Genomic DNA, 13,450 nt, shown 5'->3' with positions numbered 1-13,450 from the left:
AGTTTGTACACAGTATCCCATGAACCCCATCTACACCTTTGTTGTTTTGCAACTGTCTTTAATGTATGCTTCAAAACTTTGATTTTTATCACAGCATCCCACATAGGGTAGTGTTTTCTTTCCTCAATGGCTACACTTTTTCATAATAGATGGTCTGTCACTGTTCCTTTTAGCCTTCGTATTCAGGTGCAGTTGACCTTTCTTTAAGTCATCTAAAGAGACAGATACTCCTGATTGGAAGTATTTACTTCTATTTGCCGAAGTAAATCATTGGAACCATCCTTCCGTTCCAATTTATACAGATGGTTCGAAGTCAGATGACTCTTTAAGCTCTGCCATTGTTTCTGTTTCTGTGTTCACTGCCGAATTGTAAACCATTTCTCTTGCCCTGGCTCATCTAAAAGCTATGCAGTACACTGCTGTTGTATACCAATTCACTTAGCTCTGTGTTATCCCTGGAATCGTTTCACATCAGTTCTCACCATATTCTCACTGATATTCAAAACCGACTGGCCCATTTTTCTTTAACATCTACTTTTATCCAGTTGTTCTGGGTACCTAGCCACGTTGGTATTCGCCAGAACGAGCTAGCTGGCACTGCAGCTAAGTCTATCTGCCCTTGCACTATCATTGCTGTACCTGTTCTATATATGGACGATGGTCCTGTATTCAAGGCTCGGCTCCGTGCCAGTTGGCAGTCGACTTGGAGTGAGCAATGTGAAAAAGCTTTCCCAAATAAAAATCTTTATTGGACTTTGGGCGTCTTGTTTCCGTAATAATCAGAAAGAGGAAGTTGTCCTCACGAGACTACGAATTGGTCACAGTTTTTTAACTCATTGTTTTCGTCCATCTGGGACTGATACACCAATGTGTTGTCTGTGTGGCACTCAGGTTACAATAAGCCACATTTTACTGTCTTGCCATCATTGCGACTCTCAACGATGGCACCATTGTAGATATGTTTTACCCTTAACTTTGGACAGTGTCATCGGCGATGATGACATTGTCCACTTTACAAATGTTTTTAGTTTTTTAAAGTTTATTGACCTTTTTAACACTATTTAACTTTTAAATTTATAAACTAGACCTTTTTATTATTCCTTTTCGAAGTACAACTAGTTTGATATGAAATTAGAAAATGGCTGTAACGTCAAATAACTCGAAACCAGGACTGGAAAGGCCAACTTCAGGTGACTAACGCTGATGTTTGGACTCCCATTCGTCATCCTGGCGAGTTATAATAATTAAAATTATACTACAGAAAGTATTTTACAACTTCTATTACTTTACTTTCTGAACATGGCCATAACGTCACATGACTCGAAACCGGGACTGGAAAGGCCAACTTCTGGTGAGTAACGCTGGTGTTTATACTTACCTGTTGGTCATTCTGGTGAGTTACGACCGTTGAACTTATGCTACAGAATGTCCTTTGAAACTAGTATTACTGTAATTTATCACTTACTGCTGTACACTAGATATAAAAATTAGATTTCATGCTGTTTAAGTTTTAATTCAAAAATTAAACAGCATGTCTTGTTTTACCTTGATTTCTTTTTACGAATTTTATTACTTTTAATTTTTTACCGGATGTTTGGCGCAGATAGCCTAGTTGCTTTGCATCATAAAACACCAAACCCACTCACCTATCCCGAAGAGTCTTGAGATCATGGAGGGCTATGAGGAGAGATCGCGCCAAATAATTCACCAGAAAGGCTACACAACTGACCATTAAAGTAGACGCACGAACACTTTTGCCCCTCCTATGTTTGGTTATTTGTTTATAAATAGTTTATTTGTCGTTCAATTTACATAAAAATTATGTAGAGTGTGTTAGTATAATATTTATAATATACCGTACTTTCATTATCCTAATCGTGATACTTTTTAAGTTATGAAGAAAAAACTACTCACAACGCAGGGGAACGAACACTTTCTGTCGTAACTGTGGTTGGAGAATCTATAAGCTATTTTGATTGCTATGTTCTGGAAATTTTGTATTGGGTTATATTGTTTATCTGTGATGTTAGTAGTAAGCCTGGAACGATTGTGGCAAATGTATGCCACCTGACGCTGATTGGCTGCCTCAGGGAAGAGGGGAAGGGGTGATGTTAGGTTAGATCGCCATGACAAACGGTCATTATATTACAGTTCAACAGAGAATCACCAGAGGACGCAATTAACTTATGAATAGCTGAAATTATAGTTCCATACCAGACAGGAGGTCATGCAACGACCAAAGTTCTGTCATTTAGGTTCTCAGTTTCAAAAAAGCTTGTATGTTGGACTCAAGAAAATTGTCGTACGTTTAGACTGAATGCAACTTTATTGTAGGCCTGTACGAGGAGAAACATTGATTATCTCGGTATTTGTCTGTTACTTCTATTTAACCTCAGACCTCGAGGACGTTGCCAAACTCTTAGTTCCTAACATTTTGTTGTTTTTCATCACCTGAAATAACACTGTGGCGACAATACGTACACCATTTTACCGTCAAGAGACATCAATGATTACAAAACTAATGTAAAAACGTTTACCTTCTCTGCTTGTCACCTTTTATTCTTTAATATAAAACTACAGGTAACTATAACTTAAGGAAGACCGTGCAATATGACGTATTCCTTTTACTATGATGAACTTTAGTAAATATCATAAACAACACTAACTTTTATGGAAGCTGATTAAATCTTGGTAAATCATACATATTGTGTTATATGTAAATATCAAGGGTTAGTATACTATCAGAGGAATTTGTCCCTCGGATAAAATTGTCCAAATTGTAAGATGAAAGATACTGATATTTCTTTACGTCCCTAAATGATTACACCTTTGAGAAGTTAGACTGTGCATATAACTTTGTTTGTTATATTTAAACGACAAATATATGAGCTCTAGATCAATAGCAGGAAATAGTAACCTAAAAGTATAAAAGAACTTCCTATTAAATAAACACTTACTGTAAATATACATTAAGCTTTCCTTAATAATACGTGAAGTGTAAGAATATACAAATTTATTTTGATGCAAAACCATTGTCAGCGTTAATGTACAATGGACATACAATTTGTTTTATTTGTAACGTTTATTATGTAACTTTAGACAGTAAACATAAGTATGTGTGACACTTTAAAGATCTTTATTTACACCTGTTTTCAACTGTACAAGGGTATAATGTGTGACAGGGAATTTATTTTTCAAATGTTTTGTATAATTTCTAAAATAAAGAAAGTTTTGATTACTTGACCCGTACGTTTCATTTATGGTAATTTGCTTGAACAAGTACATATGGCGGGTATTATTGCAATTAGGTGTATGTACGTAATTTGTAAACTAATGAGTTTTCTTAAATAGCATATATCTTAAAGTTTTGTTTACAAATGTTTCAGTAAGCTTGTTAAATATATGATTTTTAGATACACATGTGAACACTTTTGCATCGGGTTATGGTAAAACATGAGTTTCCTATATGAAATAGAGTTTTCTTAGGATGTGAGTTTAACAATAAAAGGCTAAGCTTGACATCTATTTATAAACTACGAAGTTTTTGTAAATATTGCCTAGTGTATTTTGAAGTTTGTTAAATGTTTCAATGTTTATAATACTTAAGTTCGAGATTTTACTTATGTACAATAAAGGTAGTATAGTAATCAGAAGTGAGTTTCATGTAAGAAAATTACAGAACGTTTAAATGAAATATAATTCATATTACAGTAAAATTTTCAAAATCCTCGTAAGGAAGTATAACTATTTTGAAATCTTCGAAGAATGATTACTTGATTTATAACTAAATGTTCTTTTAGAGTGGTGAATTGTCAATTAAATTTTCGGTATTGTGGTAATTTTGTGTGATAAAACAAGTATGTAAAGCAGTTGTTAGAAACAAGGGCAACCTTACCTTCAACTGTTGTGTTATTTTGACGGCCATCTATGAATAAAAAAGTGACAAAGTTTGATTGAAACGTTACTAATCAAACAGAACTTTACGTGTTATTCTTATTTAATGACTTTCTGTGACCTAGAATTATGACTGGAAAGGTTTATGTGTTTTATTTGTATGGTAGGACTTGAAATGAATAATCTGTAGAAAACTGTAAGTTTTGCTATTTTAAATATTAGGAAGCTAATTGTTTAAAGAATAATATATGAAAATCCCCTAAAATAGTCAGAGCCTATTCTATCTATCTGTTGATAATGTTATTAAGATAAAGATATGATCATCCTTCGCTCACAGCACAAATGACTACATGATCAACTTTGACACATGTTCGAGATCGCGTTCATGTTTGTTTCGAATTTTTCGCAAAGCTACATAAGGGCTATCTGAACTAGCCATCCCTAATTTAGCAATGTAAGACTAGAGGGAAGGCAGCTAGTCATCACCACTCACTGCCAACTCTTGGTCTACTCTTTTACCAACGAATAATGGGATTTACAGTCACTTTATAACGCTACCACAGCTGACAGGGCGAGCATGTGTGGTGTGACGGGGATTTGAACCCTCGACTCTCAGATTAGTAGTCAAGCGCCCTAACTACCTGGCCAAGCCGGGCCTCACGTTTATGACTTATTTTCAATATTGCGTGAACTTTTAATATAAAACATATGAATAATCAATAAGTAATTCATTTATTATTTTAAGTTGTAAGAAAAATGACTTATTAGACAAGTGGCATAAAGGTGAAAGTGTATGTCTTGTATAATTAACATGGAGATTGGAGTTCTCGAAGATATTTGAGACAATTAGTATGTTCTGTGTGTAAAATCTTGATGAAAATGTTTATGCAAACAAAACGTTTGTTCTGTCTTTGATTTAAAAAGCATTGTGCTGTTAGATAGATCAAAACTGGCCATATGAATAATCAATAAGTAATTCATTTATTATTTTAAGTTGTAAGAAAATTGACTTATTAGACAAGTGGCATAAAGGTGAAAGTGTATGTCTTGTATAATTAACATGGAGATTGGAGTTCTCAAGATATTTGAGACAATTAGTATGTTCTGTGTGTAAAATCTTGATGAAAATGTTTATGCAAACAAAACGTTTGTTCTGTCTTTGATTTAAAAAGCATTGTGCTGTTAGATAGATCAAAACTGGCCAGTGTCAGTTATTTGAACTACTTGTCTGATATATAGCAGCAGAATTTCTAAACATGATGCCATTTAAATAATGACAAAATCTCACATATGTAAGTAGAATCTATCTCTCGGTTTGAAAATTTGTTGTAAGCTGACAAATACAGCCTGATCATTTGCTGTGCTTTGGGGTCGGTATGAGAAAACTGTACACTAGCCCGTCAGATACTGAGAATACAGTTAGTTTGGTTTGAATTTCGCGCAAAGCTATACAAGGACTATCTGCGCTAGCCGTCCCTAATTTAGGGAAGGCAACTAGTCATCATCACCCACTGTCAGTTCTTTAGCTAATCTTTTACCCAACAATAGTGGGATTGATCGTAACGTTATAATGCCCTAACGACTGAAAAAGCGACGTGTTTATAGAATAAATAGTTATGTCTTCAGTAATGATCTATCGAAATTTCTGCAGTATTTATCCCTGATTGTTGTCAATTCTTTCTCAAAGTATTTTACACCAGTACATTTCAACAGGATGGCTTTGAATGCATTGTATATTTTAAAATTTGGCTGACCAATTATAGTGTCTGGTGCTGCAAACTACAAATTCTCCAAAATAATGCCCTGTTCCATCACTAATTTTGTATCGTTGTGGTTTCTTTCAGATGTGAAAGTTTGGGTTCTTCATCATCAATCCTTCTTTTTTTGTACTTTCTTCCAAAATGATAAAAATGCTGTCTCATTGTGCAAAAGTGTCATCGATTTCATAGTCGCTGCTGCCGTTAATTGGCCTTGCACAGCGTAGAGGTTTTCTTTACAGTGTTTTACTTAGATTATCAGCTTTGCCGGGAACATTTTTACCCAATGATACACCAAAACGGAAACTGAATTACTGGAATTAAGCTGCAACATCCAAGCATCGAGCCAACACCTATATATCAGTTTCAGCTATTTCTGATAAGTTTTACAAACTACATTGGATAACGGAATAATTTTGTAGAATATTGCATAGTGATGATGCCCGAACTATCCACAGTGTTCTAAATCTGGGTTCTTCAGGATCCATTTTTTCTTGCATTTATTTCTACTCAGATTTTCTTTTAACTGAAAACTTCATTAATTTAGATAATTCGTAAAAGGTTTCGAGAGCGCATCTCATGAGTTTGATGTTTCTAGTAGTATCTTAGCAGATTAGATTCAAACTCTAATAATAACAATGGGTGTAAATAGTCTATTGTTCAATCTCAGATACCTTGGTTGCAATTTCATTTCGGCAGCCTTGCATGGCAGCTCCGCCATCATAAAACTGTCTTTGGCAGTTATTGAATGCAAGATATTCATACACATCAAAGTGTCCTTCATAATGCTTAAAATTGATGTTACATCAGGGGTAGTTGTTGAAACATTTTTTGGACTCGAGGCAATCGTCCACCCACCCAATAACAATTACTGTTTGTTCCTGGGTGTTTACGGCTGCCATCTCATTTACCATGATTGTGAATGGCCTGCCATGAATTGTAGATGTGATTTGTCGAAGAACTTTAAGAGCCGTTAATTGTAATATTTCATTCTCTATATCTGCACTGATGTACTTATGTTTTTCTTCAAACAAGATTCTAGGTTTTCATTTAAAGAGCAGAATATATTAAGAATCTACCTGAAGTTTCCATCATCTTCTTGCAAGAGAGAAGATCCAGAAAAGGAAGGCTTTATGGATCAAGATATTTCCCAGCACGCATGACAAGAAGCGATTGTTTTCTATTATCATTTCTGGTTTCAGTAGCTTTATTATTCAGCAAGTCTCTGACATATTTTATAGTTGCTTGTAAAGTTATCAAACGTTCCATTGCTTCTTTGCGGCAAATGGTTTTCTCGTAACAATAAAACATCGAGTTGCATATTTCCAGTTTTTGAATCATTTGCTTATAAAAGCTTGGTCAGTGATCTTGCTATACATAATTACTGCTTTATTAGCCCGTACACAATGAAAGTAAAATACGTATTCAAGTGAGTTATCCCAGTATAGCCATTATCAGTTATTAAAACCGACTGTCTTTGAGATATCGCATATCTATAGCTGGTTTATCAAGTGACTCTTTGGTGAAAAATCGTGAACGTGGATGACATGGAGCATCACCAATTTCCAGTGTTTGTCTGCGTAGCTGGGCATCAGTATTTATGAGGAGATTGTTGGAATAACCAGACGTGACGGAGAAGTTTATTTGTTTTAAATTTTGTACAAAGGTATATACGAAGGCTATCTGCGATAGCCGTACATAATTTAGCAAAAAAGACTAGAAGAAAGGAATCTAGTCACCAACAACAACTCTTGGACTACTCTTTGACCAACGAATAGTAAAATTATAATCAATGATGACGAGAAAACCCACTTGTACAGAAAAATATATATGTAAAAACGGCTGGTTTGGGTTGAGAAAATTATTTATGCAGAGGAGCGAACAACGTTTCGACTTTCTTCGGTCATCGTCAGGTTCACAAAGAAAAAAGAGGCAGCTGACCAGTAGCTGATCACATGTTTGAAGGGGTTGTGTAACTGAGTGTAAGAATGTAGAGAGCGTGCTAAGATGTTTCATTATATTTATTAATATAGGCATAAAGGTGTTCCTTTGTATTGGTTTATTTTGGGCTTGAGTTGTTGTATAAGTAAGGCTTCTTTAATTTTTCGTTTGTTTATGTTTGTTTCTTTATTTAGTATTTGAGTGTTTTTTATGGTTATGTTGTGTTTATTTGATTTGCAGTGTTCGAATACGTGTGAAGGTGACTTTTTGTGTTCTTTGAATCTGGTTTCCATTTTTCTACTTGTTTCTGCAATATAGAAGTCGTGGCAGTTATCACATTGTATTTTATAAATAATGCTGGTATGGTGTTTGTCAATGTAGTTTTTACACAGTATACGAGGGCTGTTCAAAAAATACGCGGACTGACGTCATAAAACAAAATGTACTTTATTTAGAAGTTACAGGTCTGGGACCCCTTCAAAGTACTCTCCTCCCCAACGCACACACTTATCCCAACGGTGTTTCCACTTATTGAAACAGTCCTGGTACGTTTCTTTTGTAATGTCCTCCAGCTCCTTCGTCGCATTTGCCTTAATCTCGGGAATCGTCTCAAATCTTCTTCCTTTCAAGGGTCTTTTGAGTTTGGGGAACAAGAAAATATCTCAAGGAGCAAGGTCAGGTGAGTAGTTGAGGTGGGGAAGAACAGTGATCGAGTGTTTGGCCAAAAACTCACGAGTTCTGAGGCACAAATTTTGCATCAACGCGGTGCATCTTCAATTTTTCGGTCAAAATCTCGTAACAAGATCCAACTGATATCCCACACTCTTCAGCAAGCTCCCTGACAGTCAGACGTCGATTTGCCCGCACCAGGGTGTTGATTTTGTCGACGTGTGGGTCGTCAGTTGACGTGGAAGGACGTCCAGGACGCTCATCATCTTCAATGGACTGTCGACCATCCTTAAAACGTTCATGCCACTTGAAACATGCCGTACGCTTCATAGCAACATCACCGTAAGCCGTGTTAAGCATAGCAAAAGTTTCAGTCGCAGAGTTTCCACGCTTAACACAAAATTTCACAGTGAGTCGTTGCTCCTTCAGGTCATTCATTCTGACATCCGCCAAACGAAAAAATCGCACTTCACTTAAAACCGCGTAGCTAATACACAAATGAAGATATCTGCAATCGGGAAATGGCATCGTAATTAGCTGATCTGTGCGAACCTATTGACACCAAGCGGATTCCCCTGGAACCAACTGGAGCCGCGCAATTCAAACAGTCCGCGTATTTTTTGAACAGCCCTCGTAGGCCTTAGTTTTGAGCCTGGTTTTGAATAAATTTGGTATTATCTGGAATGTCATATTTTGTTACTAGTTTTTGCCAAATGTTGGTTATTTTTCTGTTGATGTCGGGGATATATGGTATGCAGCAGGATATGGTTTCGTGATTTTTTAATTCGTGGGATATATTTACTTTTGTTAGTTGATTTTGCTTTTTGTCTGGGTGTGTACGTATAATGTTTTCCATGATTTGTGGAGGCAGCTTATTGATGTTGATGAAGTATTGTTTTATTTTGTCTAATTCATCGTTAATTTTATCTGGTGAGCATAGTTTTATGGCTGTGTCTATTTGGTTTCTTAGTATGTCGAGTTTTTGTTTTGTTTCATGTGCTGAGTCCCAAGTATAGTCCAGTATGGATAATTTTTGGGTGGATTTCTGTTTTAATTTGTGTATCGGTTCTTGTAATTTTGAGGTTAAGAAATGATATTTGATTGCTTTCTTCCTGTTCACATGTGAAGTTGATGTTGGGATGTATAGAGTTAATGTGATTGAAAAAATTAAGTGTGTGTTCTGTAGATGTGAATCCCGCAATTGTGTCGTCTACATATCTGTACCAGTTTTATGTTTTTGTCTTGTTTTAGGTTTTTGATGGTGGATGTAATGCTGTGTTAACTGCTTGTATTTCAACTTGTGTCATAAAAATATTAGCTAAAACTGGTAATACTGGGTTGCCCATGCTTAGGCCATTTGTTTGTATATAGTTGTGGTTGTTGAACATGAAGTTTGTCTTCATCGTGGTGAATTCTATGAGGGTTCCTAATTGGTTGCTGGGAACGTCTATTGATGGGTTTGGGTCTCGGATATAGAGTTCTAAGGCTATCTTGCAGGCTTCAGTGGTTGGGACTTTTGTAAAGAGGGATATAACATCGAAATTGGATATTAAGGCTTTATGATTAAGTTGATCAAGATTAGACTTGAAATTATAAGAGTCTTTGATGAATGAGCTGGTTGATTTTATATATTTAGAGAATGCCCATGCTATGTATTTACCAAGATTGTAATTAAACGATTCATATGTGGACATTATTGGTCGTAATGGACAATCTGGTTTATAAGGTTTGGGGATGCCATATATTTGTGGTGTGCGTGAGTCGGTTTTACGTAGGTAGGAATAAAGTGTTTGTGAAATTCTGTTGGCTTTTTTCATTTTTAGTAGTATTTTGTTTAGTTGCATTTCATGTGTCTTTGTTAGATTTGTGTGTATTAGATTGAATTTGTTAGTGTCTGATAGGATGTTCTTTATTTTTGGGTGTATTCATTCATGTTCATTATGACTATAGCGTTACCTTTATCTGCTTTTAGAATTTTTATATTTTTGTCTTGTTTTAGGTTTTTAATGGAATTAATGTCTCTTTTTGTAAGATTGTTTTTTAGCTTTCTGTTATGTGAAATTATGTTGACGGTTTTGTGAGAAAATTATTTGAAAAAATCAATGTTGGTTTTAGGTGTTTCTGGAAAATATTAATTTTTAATTTTTTCTGGGAAGTTTGGCTGTTGGATGTCAATAAAATTGTTTAAGTTGTCTTCTTTCTGTTGGTTGTTTTCGGTTGTTTTCTTGTTTCAGTTTTCTGTGGAAAGTATCACAAGTCTCCTCTGAGCACGCCCTCTACATTCCTACACTTAGTTACACAACCCCCTTTAAACATGTGGTCAGCTACTGGTCAACAGTTACCTCTTTCTTTCTTTGTGAACCTGACTGACCGAAAAAGGTCGAAACGTTGTTCGCTCCTCTGCATAAAAAAATTTGTCAACCCAAACCAGCCGTTTTTACATATATAGAATAGTGAAATTGACCGTCACGTTATAAGCCCTGCGGCTGAAAGGGCGAGAATGTTTGGTGAGTGGGGATGTGAAAGGAGATTGAGATTGCAGCAGTAGGTGTGACAACACCTTCCAGACGAGAACGTTTGAAAAAGTACTTTCGGAAGTTCCTCTTTTTTTCGGTTCAGATGATAACTTACGATTAACAGGCATGATTAAAGCAGGATCTGAAAATATTCATGTTAACTAAAAATTTTAAAAAGTTGTATTATTTATTGTTAACTTTTATTATAATAATAAATTAAAAATATAAAAATGGTTTATATTCATTATTCTTTACGATTCATTTCAGAATTAGTATCTAATATACATGTAATAATGCCGTATACTATTATTTGTCTCAAGAGTCGAAATATGATGTAACAAGCATTTTTATACAATAAAACAAGGTAATATATAATAATATTTTGTTTTAGTATATACAAGTATATGGTATTCGTACAAAGATACAAAAATGTATTCAATGTATAACGCATAAAATATAACATTTATTATGTTTGCTTTTCGTTTTCAGAATATTTGACATAAAAATAAATGGAATTTAAAGTTACTTTTTACACTAACACAGATTAGCCATTTTGCACATTAAATTTCTCTAGCCAGTCTAGATGTAAAATGATTAATCAATCGGTATAAGCGACTGTGCTATTACTGGTTTTTTCTTGTTGTCTTCATATATATTATGGCACCTTCGTACGACAGATGATTTGGAAGAATGGAAGGCAACTGCGTTTGTTGCATTCACATTATTTAAAAGGAAAATTCACTTGTACTTAGAAATTTTTATGTAGTTTTGTTTGTTTGTAATTAAGCACATAGCTACCCAATGTGTGCTCTGTCCACCACATATATCGAAACCCACTTTTTAACGTTTTAAGTCCACAGATATGCAGCTGTGCTACTGGGTAGCAATTTTTTAATACAAATATATAAAGGTTTTGGTACTAAAATTAGTGACATTGGAACGCCGTGGCTGCTGTAGCGGTTTCAACGACCATGATTCAGAAATGATTTAAGTTTAAAATCAATCGTGACGTGAACCACACTGGCTTTTATACTTGTTAGTTCATGTAACTTATAGTGGCAACTCTAATTATTTGTAACATAGTCACCTAAAACACGCCCAGGTGGTTCGTGAGCTCGACTCGTAATCTAGTGAAACAAAAATATGAGTAATAATAATAAAATAATACTAAAATATGCTCTCACAATTTCAACGAAATATGAAAATCAGTCGAGTAAATCACCACTCACAAGAGTAGAGAAATCAAGTACATTAATCGTCTACCGTTAGAAAACTCACTGAAATAGTCGCAGAAAACCACTTTGAGACAAAGTACAACAACGAGCTCGTGAAACAATAAAAAAACAAATTCTCGGAATTATGAATCCTCAACCAGGCAGTTTCTAGTTAATGCCTTACGAGTTGAACAAATTATTTTCCAATTAATGCCCAGTAGTAAATTACTAGATTTTTTCCAATAAAGTGAATGACTTAGAGAAATTCTTCAGGGAAAAATGAAGTCATTTGAATTAATATTAAACCATGGCATACTCAGTGTTACCTTTATTATTGTTGTCCAGATTTCAATAAAATATCCGTAGCCGTTTTTCTATAGCGGCTTGTAAAATTATAATAAAAAATAATAAGGATAGATATCCTTATAAATGTTGCTTACTGTCATAAAACGAAACGTTTCCGACTAGAATAACAGCGTTTAAGTGGCTTAGGAGAACATTTGTTGGTAGCGACGAAAAATGAGATTTACTGTTTCTAAAATCAACTTTAAAAGAGTCCTACAACCTTCTCAAGAGTTTGTTTAGTATCTGTGCATAGATTTAGGCACAGTATATCCAGCTATTTTTGCTAGGATTCGGTGTTTCAGCGGCCTCGAAGAGCAATTTGACTAGTACCAGTGAAAAAATAAAATCAATTCTTCGCTTTCAAAGATCAACAAAAAATTGTTGTGTCACCTGCATAGGAGTTTTTAGCAGGTTTGCCTATATTATAGTAAAATAATCATAGCCATTTTTTCCGTAGGCTTGGGAAACAAGAATAATATGAAGAACAAAGAATTAATGGTTATGTTGTAAAAGTACAAAAAATTGCATTATTCCCTTCAAACTCTGCTTTTGTGACCTGGATAATGAAATTTAGAAATTAACCAATTTTCTTTATAAAAACTGGCAAATTTGCACATTTTGATTTACATAAAGTCTGATGTTGTTGTTTTAAATCAAGCACAAAAATACACAATGGGCTATCTATGCTCTGCCCACCACGGGTATCGAAACCCGGATTTTAGCGTTGTAAGTCCGCAGATATAACGCTGAGCCGCTGGGGGCTGCATAAAGTCTGAATAAAACAACGTATGAATCAAGATTTGTATGTATTTATACTAAAGTTATACACAAATGTTTATAAGTGAGTAGTTTTTTGAGATTTGCAACTGTAATGTAAATCACTTCCATGTATCAGCTCCCAAATATAGTCTCCCATCATGTTTTTGTTATACACTCCTTGGTCGTGGCGTTCAAAGTCCAGTATATCTTGGTGGAAGCGCTCGCCTTGCTCCTCTGAACATGTCCCCATGTTCTACTTGAATTTATCAAGATGAGCGTCAAGGATATGGACTTTTAGGGACATCCTGCAGCCCATTTTGCCGTAGTTCTTCACCAGATCCTCAACCAGTTCCAC

Source organism: Tachypleus tridentatus, chromosome 1 (assembly GCF_004210375.1).
Source record: "Tachypleus tridentatus isolate NWPU-2018 chromosome 1, ASM421037v1, whole genome shotgun sequence".
NCBI classification, from domain to species: Eukaryota; Metazoa; Arthropoda; class Merostomata; order Xiphosura; family Limulidae; genus Tachypleus; species Tachypleus tridentatus.
The sequence above is the reverse complement of the archived record's forward strand: the minus strand, read 5'-3'. Positions refer to the sequence as shown.